Raw genomic sequence first — 12,766 nt, forward strand, 5'->3', positions numbered from 1 at the left:
CTGGCGCAAACAATACAGTTTCAAATTTAAAACGCCTTAATAATTCTAAGCTGCGATATTTTCGCATATAGCTCAATCACTTTTAATATAACTAGGCTGCAGCTGTAATATTCAAGTATACATAACAGCGTGGTATCATTGGCAAAAATATGTATCTGAAGCTAGTGCGACATCGTATTATCTATAATATATCTGGTTTTCGCGAAATCCTGGCCATTTAATTTGGAAAAAAGTCAAAGCACAGAGAGGAAGCTCAGATTCACTTGTCAATTACCAAGATGCCCAGTACAGCCAGCCAAGTGTTCGACCGCCTCAACCGACAGTTGGAGGACGAGACCTCCAACCTCATTGGCAAGTTGGAAAGTAGGGAAGATGAAGTGTCTCGCTGCTGTATTTGCACTTGTAGAGTACCTGATATTGTACTGGCGAGATGAAATGCAACACCAAACATTGCCCTTTCACAACTTCTCACCCAATTACCCAATTTATATAAGCTTTTTTTTGTTGGAAAGATAATGATTTCTTCTCTTAAGTAGTCATAATCATCCTTGAATATCTGCTCAAATTCACATGCTACACTTAATCGAAAAGTGCGTGTCTTTCGTTCCGCCCAAAAAATCGAGGCTATGTTCTTGACATACGGCATCAGATGTTTTGGTCCTTACAAACTTTAGTATTACAATCAACAATGCCCTTTTTACTCATTTCTATGCACATTTGATCCTAGGAAGTGGGGCTGTCGGCGATGCGTTTAACACTGCATGCAGCAATCCCTACGCTGCTCCTGTAGCTAAAACCAACTTCTGCAGATGCGTTGCATTCCAAGCTGCATTCTGGCGTAAAGCTTGTCACTTTAGGCTTCTTTGTTTATTAAATATCGCAAGAAATGTTCTGTGCATGCATGATCAGCATCAATTTCCCGCAGACGTTTGAGCTTCCACCATTTTAATAAAAGACAAGAAAGTCAAACAACGTGTGTTTGTCTGTGATCTCTATGCTGCCCTGTTTCCATTGCGGGTCTGCCGGCATTAATCCGATAATTACTTTTGTATTTATGAGCAAAACAAAAAAATGGTGGTGCATTTCATCTCGCCAGTACAATAGTGTACCGGTATTGATAACAAAGAGTAATTCATAACTAAGTTATAGGCAGACCCAGGTGTCGTTGAAATAGACCGACTCTTGGGTAGAAGCCTCCATAATTTAATTTTTGGGTCACAAATGTAGCCAACTGTATTTCATAGGATCGTACTTATACCAGAAGTAGCATGAGATGCGAAAATACTAAAAACAGCAGGGTAAATGCAAAAAAACAAGCATGTGCTTTTCCAAGAATCATGTTTTCCGGAATAAGGCATGGAATTCGCATTAAATTAGATTTTATGCGAAATCAAGCACCATACGCTAAGACACACTTTTTGAGACTGTTATCTATTATAGAAGTCCTTATTAAACATTTTTTTTAATCGGTCAGGGGATTCCAAAAATATATGTTTATTTAATAAACTGTCACTTTTTTCGCGATTACTTTCTAAAGAATAAGAAACGACAGATGGGTCCTTTAAAAGTCTTAGCGTCGGGGGACCGCCTAGCTAAGGGTTTTCTTGTTGTGAGGTGGCTCAGTCAGGTGTACCTTTGAAATGGTACAAAACAGAAGCATCAACTTCATTCTTTGCGTTTGCGGTCCTCCCAGAGTCTCTCTCATTCTTCAATTTTCCAAGGTATTATAGTGTCCCCGAGATGTCAATCATGCCGAAGTCAACTACCATGCTCACCAATTGGTGCCTGCGAGGATACTGGATGCGAAGCAGATAATAATGGTTTAGAGCTCGATTCTGCGGATATTAAGGTGGGTTAGCTATTTTTGGGGTCGTGTACGGGTAGGGCCTGATAATTGGGTCAGGCGGGTTTCCTGACGGCCCTACCAAACACAGGACCAATTGCTAAGCTACATATTGAAGTGAAAGATACGAAGCTAAGCAGTTGGGTTAGAATGCTTAGACCACGATGGTCTGCGCGGCACGAGGTTGGTCGGCTTCAGTGTCGCCTTCATCGGCATCACTGTCATTGCTGATCACACCTGCGCCCAAATTGGTAGCAGCAGCGTCCTCTTCGCTGCTAGTACCAGAGACGCCCTCGTTGTCATCATCACTGTCGACGTCTACAGCCTCGTCATCTTCTTCACTGCTCGATTCTTCTTCTTCTGTAGGACGATCCTGTTGGAAATGGAACCTGACCCAATAATCAGGCCTGACCTGTATACGACCCCGTTAAAATTCTACCTTAAGGTGCACCTTAATTGGGTTGCACAGCTGCTTATTCGAGCAGATTCAACGGGCGTATCGGATAGATGTGTACAAAGGCTAAAAGCGATGCAGAGAGTACTGCGATACGAGCTAAGTAGGAAGGAAGGGTGCAAGCAGCAAGTGTCTACTTTGCACGTGCTGCATAATAATGACTTTGGCATAGTTGAGCACCGCAGAATCGTCATTTTTCGTAATTGAAACAATTGGCGGGACCCCGGGGTCCCATCCGGACCCCGGGGCTCTCATAAGTAACCGGTACAAACAGTACCAATTTTTGTTTTGGCTGCTGATGTCTCAAGAGGTACATCCACGACTACATTTGAAGTGCTGATATGCTGCCGAACTGTCAGCATGGGTGCGATAACGATGCCTTGGAATGACGCTCAGAGACTTCACAGTAATTTCTGACATATTATTGTTCAATATGGCAGCTAACGGCTTATAGATGCACTTGCTTGCAGGGCCCAGGGACTTCACAGCAATATCTGATATTTTACTGTCCAATAGGGCCGTTAATGGCTTCTGGATGCTCGTTCACGGGATGCTGGGCAAGCTAAATTTTGAAAAAGTAAGTCACGAAAGAATTTTTTTATAGGTTGTGGTGCATGCCCGTAATAAAATAAATAATTCTGGATACCAACAAAATTTTTTGCGGGACCCCGGTCCCGCCAACTGTTTCAATTATGTATTCCATATTTTGAGGGAGGGGTGAGAGGTATCCGATACTCCAAGAGCAGGGATTACTATTACCGAAGGGCTCATCTATGCACGTACACAGAAAAACACTTTCTTTGCGAAAATAGAAACTGACGGCAGTTTCTAACCATCCAGACATAAATACATTTCATTTAATTATTATATTTTGACATTTTTCTTTTTCTGAATCCTGGAACGTTACGTAATCCGTTTCTGGGTAATGTTTTCCCAACCACTCCAGAATATGTCTTTGTTCATGTTTTCGTGCAAATATTTTCGCTGTCGCCGTGCATCCTTCTCTGCGATGAGCTCGTAAGAACAGCAGCACTTCAAAATGCTCACGCCCAGCAGCAAAATCCATGGCATCGACGGTGCATCCCTCGGATCGATGAAGCTGTAGCCATCGCACGACCTTTAAATGGCCATTACCTGCAGCATAATCCATTGCATTGGTCGTGCAACCTTCACTGCGATTCTTGTGTAGCCATTTTACCACTGCAAGATGTCCATTTTCAGCTGCCGAATCCATGACATCAGTGGACCACTCGACGTCATCTCGATCGTGAAGCCATTGCAACATCTCGAGATTGCCGTTGCGAGCTACCATACTGGTAGCTGAGGGGGCGAAACACAACTTCGGATAGTGTTTCTGTAGCCACCTCACAACTTCGAGATGTCCCATCGAGGCCGCCGACTGTAGAGCCCAGTTCGTGCATGTAGGACCCTCACTTTTTCCTTCATTCTGCATTTCGACAGCAACGGTGTGTAAAACTTAAGCACGTGCAAATGCCCGTTATTTGCTGCTCGATCCATCGCAGTTTGGGTTGACCTTTCGAAACGAATAGAGTCAGCTTTCGGGAAGAGTTCTTGAATTTTATACTTTTCGAGAAATCATTTTATCAGATGCTGGTGGCCATTCAAAGCAGCGTCAATCAGCATGAGCGAAGGAGCATTCGCAATCCCTGCCTCGCTAAGATACTTGACAATGTTCAAGTGACCTTGACGAATGGCACAATTCATTGCAAAATGGGGATACGGGACATTGCCGCGTTCCAGAAGCCACCGGACAACACTCAGATGAACTTCAGCACAAGCTGCTTGCACCGCTTCTCTGGATCCTTTCGTGATTCCTTTTTCTACGAGCCACTGGACCATATCCAGTTGACCATTCTTCGCAGCGCCCTCGAGTGCGTTGTCCGAACATCCACCGTAACTTTGGTCGTAAATCCACAGTAACATTTCCATGTGGCCTCCAGCTGCAGCATCATCCATCGACGGAAGCGGGAGAAATGGCTCTGCTGTGTACACAACATCAACTAGCCACTGAATCAGCAATTGATCACCGTGTCGCACTGCATATTTCATCACAGTATCAAAATTGTGTCGAGCATCAGGTGTGTTCTCGTGCAGCCACTTCGCCACTCGTCCATGTCCTTCTGCTATGGCATTGGCAATATCATCACCACCCCAGTATATAACATTTCTCTTGCTCTTTTTATGGTCTCTACGACTATCACACTCTAGCAAACATTGTAGTATCTCCAATCGGCCATGACGTGCTGCTTCCTCCACTACTTCAACACCCGCTGTACAATCCGAAAAATGCTCTAAAATCCACTGCACAATATCCAAATCTTCGCGTTCCACCGCCTTACGCAGAGCTTTGCTGAACTGGAATCGATGGTAGTGAGTGTTCGCTCGCAAGTACTGACTCAACGACCAAATGGTGGCTGCTTTCGCATCTGGATCACCGTTCTCCCAGATCCGATCGAGCAAACGAATCGAACCATGCGAACAGGCCTCGTCGAAGGGGATCGTCATCGAACCGTCCAAATACGAGGAGATGCAGATAGCGACATGATCCAATGCAGCAACTGCAGGAAACGTCGTCAAGGCGAGGGTAACTGCTGTCAACGAGGGCGCCGGCATCGCTAATAGAGCAGGGAAAGAAGTGAAGTGGTGCGCATCATTTAAAGCAACAGGTGGGTACCAATCAGCCTTTCGTGTTTTCGATGAATCGTGAATCACATGTACTGTCCTCACACGGTCAACACTGATGTCGGGCCCGTTTTAATACATAAAAAGTTTATTCGGAAAAGTTTTAGAGAGGCACTGAGTAAGATCGCACCTAAAAGCACTTTTACGGTACCCAATCGGTAAATTACCTTGATATATTACCAGATATTTCAAAATTTCGAAAATCTGAAATCAGACACCCCCCTTTAGGTCCCTCCGCAAAACGTTCAGAGCCGCTCATTTGGAGCCGCTCATTTGGATTTTCGCGCGTCTAGGCCTCAAGTCGACCTTGGGTCGCTATTTGTGTACGTTACGTTATTGCGCTTGTGTTGGTTGTTATTGTTGCTAAGAGATATTGTAACCGCACTGGAGACGGTCTATGAGTGAAAGCGAACCAGAGGCGCACGTTCCATCCGCCAGCGTGTGGGAGGCCTCACCAATCGACCAGGAATGGCATGAAAACTGAGACGCATTCAACAGCTACATGGGCGAGTATCAGGAGAGGACACACCAGCTCTTTCGACTCCGTAGTTCGACGTCGGTGGCCCGTCGTAACACGGAGATCAGAGCTATTGCTGACAACACATCGGGAGAGACGTCCGATTCACCGCCCTCGCTTATCCCAGATGAATTCAAAACCTATTGGATGAAACTTATCTGCACGCACGGATGGCGTCGAAAAAGTCACAGTACTGGTCAACGAAAGAGCTACTTCGGCAAATCGACTGAGTGCAAGGCGGATATGAAGGCTGCTGTGACGTGGAACAGAGATAAGCAGAAATTCATGGTGCGCGTTACTGGCTACAGCATCAGCCATAATCATCGCGTCGACCGAGCTGTGTACGAGAGCCATTCGTCGGTGCGGCGTGTCGAGGATCCAATGCTACTTGCGTTCGTGGACGTGTTGCAAGCATCGGGTTCGAAACCCAAGCGGATCATGCAGTTTCTGCGCGAGAAGACGGGTACGTATACATGACTTTCGTCTTGCTTTAGCTTCTATTTCTGATGAATCCGTTTATAGGTCAGAACGTGACGCTCCGTGACGTCCACAACATGGTTGCCATAATGAGAGAGAAGCGGCGCGGTTCCAGAACCGTAGAGCAGCGACTTGAATCTCTAATGCGGGAATTTTGTGGACGACGGGGTAACCGAGCTTCTGTGTTTGTTGATGACGAATCTTTGGCGCAGACAATCACGCTGCAGACGCGCCAGATGCGTCGCTGGCTCAAGGCTTTTCCGGAGGTGCTGTTGATCGACGCGACGCACAGCATGAACGACTCGAGGTACAAGCTATTCTCGTTCATGATACATGATGTGTACGGCCATGTAAGTCTACGTGTCTAGAGGTACCTGTTGGTGACTATAGACACGTAATGTACAAGAGTTACCCTCAGATGTACCTGTAGGTACCGAAAGGTACTAATGTTACCGTTTGCGTGCCTAGGGTCAGTATGTGCAGCACAGCTTAATGAAAAATGAGAGTGCGGAGTGTCTTACCGATGCGATCGAATCTTTCAAGTTTATAAATCCGTCGTGGGAGGAGATTCGTGTCATCGTGATCGACAAAGATATGGGTGAGCTGAGCCTTTTGGAGGCGCACTTTCCAAACGTTAAAGTGATTCTCTGTCACTTCCATCTCAAGAAATACATCCGGTCGGAGATGTCAAAGCGTGAGTACGGAGGGCCAAGCAGCTTCGACATGGATCAAGTAGAAGACGCAGTGGATATGATGAGAACAGCAACCACAAGTGAAGATTACACAAGGTATCTCAAGTACCTGTATTTCCTCTTGGATAACGTTCAGTTACGCTCTACGGACGCGATCCCAGACCCAAAGCACCCGTTTCTCCGTTATTTTATGAAGAATTGGGACCAACAGAAGGAGCGTTGGGCTCTCTACGCCCGTTCAGACGTACCGCATCTTGGAAATCACACAAATAACCGGTAAGAATTTATGGAGTTAAGGCTTCTGCATTTAATTTGACGCTAACGTTTGTGTGTTATGCGATAGCTTGGAGGCATCGTGGGGGCATCTTAAGGAAATCCTGAAACCTGAGATGCCTCTTGACGAATGTGTGGATACACTGATATTTCTGCAGGCAGCTGCAGAGATGAAATACAGTAAAAATATGACAGCGGTGGGTTACATGCGATATCAGGGCGCGGATAAAGAGCTGGAGCGACTTTGTGAGCCCACACGCCTACCGTCAGATTGAGCAACAGTACTGGATTGCAAAGGACCGAGCTACCCACTACGAGGTCACCGAAGTGACGCCCAACATGTTCACCGTATCGTGCGGCAGCGACAATAACGCCTATTATGTCGATACGTCGGTAAGTTTTATAGTTGATGCTAGCAATATTTATCTTAATTATTGACTAATTGTCTTTGTATTGGTACGAATGATAGGTATATTGCTGCTCTTGCGTTTTCATGCGTACCACGCTTCTTCCTTGTCGTCACGTCATGTACTGGAGACTGAGCAATGGTAAGAATGTAATTCCGATTCGGCACATTGCCCAGCGATGGAGATTGTCGTGTAAGCTGAATCAACCTGCTGAAGAGGAAGACGCCCCCCAAGATCAGATCGCACGCAAGTCCTTCCAAATCCGTGAGTCGATGATGGTGTCAAGCAAACACAAGGTTCTCAATGGCACCACCAAATTCAGTACGGCTTGTCGACGCGGTACTCAGATCGCTGACATTATGAGCCGTAATGGTACAGCAGTCTTCAATGAGATGCTGGCAGCGTTGGACAAGTTTGAGGAGATCATCAAGGACGGGGTTGCACCGTTCGTGGGTCGTGAAGGTCAATGGAAGACCCACTTTCTCAGTTATCGATTTCTTCGTACGACCTACCTTCTGCTGTCGATGCAAGCGGCACCGCAATATCCGATCAAGAATTGGATCCTGTTTCCCCCAAAATTCTCGAACAAAGTCCTGAATGTGACTATTCTGATGACGTGCCGCAAACACACCTACACCTGTGCGACTCTATGGATACTGAGACTACAACTACAGATGCTGTGTCAGGAAGTATTAATACCGTGACGTCAAATATAACTGGAGTGGCTACAAGTACCACAGGAACACCTCCAGTGGCTTCAGGTACCAGTGGAGTGGCTGCAGGTACCTCAGGAGAAGCTGCAGTGGCTACAGGTACTGATGGAGTGCCTACAGGCTCTCAGAATGGATCATCTGTACCTACGGTGACTGAGGATACCAATCGCGCAAAGGATATAGAAACGGCGCCAACAAGCATCCTGTCGAAGCGACAGCCCACAAGCTCGGCTAGCGAGAACTCTGACACATCTGCACCGGCGACATTCAAAATCAGTAAAAGTGCGAAGAGCCGTGGGCGCCCTAAAGTGCGAAAACAGCAGAAAGTGTCCGGGAAGAAGGAGCGCATGACTCGTGGAAAGGAAAAGGCGACAAAATTAGTTCAAGGAACATTGGTGCCTGTGCCGAGCCTAAATAATCTCGTCAAACTTCTGGATAGGGACTACAGCTACATTGATATCAAGTCGTCGACGCAGTCGCTCTCGGAACGATCGGTCCCACAATCTAAGAAGGCTATTGCTGGAATTTTCACATCCGAGGAGAGCGAAAAGGACATTCGCTACATTTTCCCGCAGTGGTTTGTGACGAAAGCATAGAGTGCTATTCAGCAGTTTCGGAAAGCCGTACCTGTGGTCTGTGGTGAAGATGGCGTAGGAGTACGAGTACCTCGCTTTGGTATCTATCAACTAAAAGATATCAACGCGATGGATCGCTGGCACCGTGCTTTGAAGTGCATTACGGACGTGGAAGATACTGTGGTTTGGGCTGTCAATACCAGCAACAAACGGTTGTCATTGCCAGATGAACTTTTGGACGGCGTGAGTGATGACATCGGTATGCGTGAGCAGAAAATCAAGACATTATTATTGCGCGGAGGACCGCGTCCACCGTTTGGTTCTCCATCGTCACTCTCGCTACTCACGCTACGTGGAAATAAATGGTTAGATGATGCATGCATGGCTCAAGGGCTGGTACTACTTCAAAAGGAAAACACCAAAGTGGGAATTATCGATCCGATATTTCATCGGTTTCACGACCGAGAAGATAAACTACGCGTTATACGCAGTGGTACTCCTTTTGATTCCGCCAATCAGCTGGTATTGATGGGGTTACATGTGGATAACAATTACTGGTGTGGGATTGTGTTTGATTTTCGCCCTGAAACCAGATCAGTCACGATATTCGACCCATTGCAAGCTACGAAGACCAATTATTACGGCATGTGCGATGATTTACTAAAGGATCTATTCGGAGAATTGCGTGCCAACAGGAGGCTCAAGAAGGAAACCAAGCCACGCCAGCCAGATGGAGCCAATTGCGGTGTCATGGTACTCCTCTTCTTTGGGTGCTACATTCGTGGTATTTCTATGCCCAACAAGCCAGGCCCCGCAATGTTGCGCTTTATGCGGCTGCGCTATCTACTGAAGTGTATACCGTAGCGCTTTTGCAGATGATAGCACTATGTTTACCTTTCAGTACAAAACACAATTCGTTGATATCTCACGTGTCCAGTATCATTTACAGGAATAAACTGGTAAGACGAGTTAATGACAGCTCATCAGGGTAGCCGTTTGCTCTTTGAGATAAGTAGGAGCACTGTAACTCATCGGTGGCATTTCTTCAAATTGGAAACTCTATAGTACAAGTGACGCTCGAAGCTCTTATACAAGCGGCCTAAAATCTCCCTCATAGGCGCCCCGTGAAATGGTTTGGAAGCCAATGTCCAAAAAATCACTAAGTTATCTGTACATTCGATCAACATTCACAATGTGTTTTATAAACTGTGCAACCTTCGCGTAATACCTTGTATTTCAATCCACCACCACCACTCATCGCAATCTCTAAATTTAAAGTTTTTTTTGAAATGTATTCTTTTATATTACCCCCCTTTTATGAATTCGGTGCCTCTTGCACCAAATAAAGTGCCTTAAGGCACGCAGGTGCCTATGGTGCCGCTCAGCGGGTAACACGACGCCCCGATTAGGTACACTCCATTCAGTGCCTGCAACAACGGTCAAAGTTTTATACAGAACCCTCTTTTTATCACTCGAAAATCACGCAAATGAGAGATTATGTCCACCACACCAATATGCCGCAGGAAAATGGGACAGGAGCGTTTGGATGCTCATCCACATCACCCTCGATCAACTGTGCACAGCCGGACATCGCGGCTTGGCGTGTCCGTGCGTATTGTGGGAGATGGTATCAGATTTTTGACTGTGAAAGTAATATTTCCTCCTGTTTTGGAAGGCGACCATTTACGGCTGATGTCGGATCATACGACCAGGTAAGTTAAGGGAAAATGCCAATTCAGGGCCGATCAAAGCAACATTATCTTGTTTTGATTGTACCGGTATCTTTTGATCTAGTAAAAAGTAAAATATGGCCTTGGCACCAATCAAAAGCTGACACAATTGTATATTTCCCTGGCTATTGAATTGTCTTACATCAGCTATGTAGGACAAATTAAAAACAGTGCATAAAATGTGACGGCCGTGCCAATTAAAGGCCGCTTGATATCACTATGGGTTGCTAAGTAATCTCTTATATGATACCTTAGTAGTGGCCAATGAAAATAGAAAGCCTGAAGTTCCGAATTGCCTATTGGCTAGCCCTTGCCACCGGCCCCTATTTGGCATTTTACCTTACTGCTAGTAGTGCATCCAGTGCGTCCAGCACTTACGCCACTTCCATGACGGGGCTCAGCGCGTCGGAGCTGCCCCCGGGGCCTATTCACGCTGGGGAAGAAGTCGAGTACTACTCCCGCGCATTTGTATACGGCGACAGCAGAGGCCATCGCCGCGCCATCGTCACCCGTGTTGATGGAGGTGAGGACGTCAAATTTCCAATCGCGGTGAACACCGAGGAGGTCCTCCCTCCCGACATGATGATGAAGCGAGTCGCTGACCGCTTTGGCCCCCCCCCCTCACTCCAGGAGTCGCAAAGTGGCGCAAGCTACGAACCTTCAAGCTCGTGAAAGGTACGTTTGCAGCCCCAACGCGGTCCTGCGCACTGAACAAAGCGCTTGCTGGAGCAGTCACAGCAGCATTGGAAGCCATTCGCGATGGCCTTCGTGGTACACGCGAGGAAATCGTCCCGGGGACACCACAGAACAGTGCATGTAGCTCTCCAGGTGCGGAGCTGAACTTGAACCATGGTCACCAGCCCAGTACCCCAACCAGCGGCCGTACCCAAACACAAAGCGCTGAAGAAGCATCTTCTCCGTCTAGAGACAGCTGTGCACGCGAGGAAGTCGGGCCAACCTCTTCTATTAGGCAGATTGTCGACTTGGTATCGCCTGGTGGGAAGAGCGAAACACTATTGGGGATCCGGCAGGCCAAACGATGTGGAGGCTGCTGCCTACGTCCTCTCCATTCCTAATCGCCATGCCCTGATAAGATCCGACATCAAGCGAAGAAGAAGAGAGCGCAGTGGCACGTACCAAGGTCTAGGAAGCGACGGCACCTGGCTCCGTGCGGCATAAATAAGAGTGGCAAGGAATTTTACCACGCGAAAACATTTAAAGCTGCTATATTCAAGAATCTACGGAACAGTCCTGAGGTGAAAGCGGAGCTAGAGAACATGCACATGCGTCACTCTTCGTACCCAGACCGGAGAAGCGCACTCTCTTCCGTTACCTCTTATGGCCAGCGGAAATTACACGAATTACTACCTGCAAACGAAATGGCATTAAGTTCTCGGTCATCGGCCGCGTAGACCTCTGTCAGTGCATTGGCGACTGCTTCTGGGATTTTTGCTCTAATGTGGCGTCCGCGTCCTTCTGCATTTCCAAGTATTGCAACCTTGAAGCAAAGTGCAGCAACGCACCGCGGACGCTGGACACGCTACAGTTGTTCGAAACTGGTCGGATTGGCCTTGGAGTCTACACTACCACATATCTGGATATCGGCGACGTCTTGGGTGCGTACTGCGGGGATCTGTATGAGTTTCCAACCGAGGTAAAGGGATAGCCGCCACAAGCAGTGAAGCAGAACAGCGGCTACACGCTGCTCTACAATGCAAAGTCCGTGGACGAAAACTACGTTTACGTGGATGCCCTACAGTGTGAGTCGATAACTCGATTCATCTCTCATTCATGCACCCAAATGCGGCCTCCATCGAGCAGCAAACGCGCTCTAGGGTGCGCGTCTTCGTCAAGATGATCAAGAACATACGTGCAGGCGCCCAAGTGACTGTTCACTATGGAAACGAGCTATGGTTCAAGTGCGCATGTGATTGATGCTGGAACGGGCGCGTGGAAGAGGTAATCAACAGCATGGAATGGTCAAACAACAACGAGAAAGAGTAAGGAGTGTAATTCGAGGTGCTGGGACTATTTGGAGCAACTAACATGAAGAATACATATAAGTTGAACTCCCTCGTACGTATTTAATAGAACCAATGCATGCATATACTATGCTGGATCACACCAAGATCAGTGCTGGTCCGATGGTACGCGGACGTCCCAGGTCTGGAAGCATTGCAACTTCGCCACGTCTTCGTTTTCGTCGGCTAATCAACACCTCCCTGCCGCTGCTACCAACGTGAGCAGTGAAGCGAAGCGCTAACTGGACTTAGATACACGACCCGAAGGCAAACCAGTAATCACACGGACACCACTGACGCAGGACGTCAACAGGCCAGCCGTCGGTCGGCTCTCCTTCATATTCCTTTCAGGCGTAGTTCA

Source organism: Phytophthora infestans, genomic scaffold (assembly GCF_000142945.1).
Source record: "Phytophthora infestans T30-4 supercont1.18 genomic scaffold, whole genome shotgun sequence".
In the NCBI taxonomy this organism is placed as follows: Eukaryota; Oomycota; class Peronosporomycetes; order Peronosporales; family Peronosporaceae; genus Phytophthora; species Phytophthora infestans.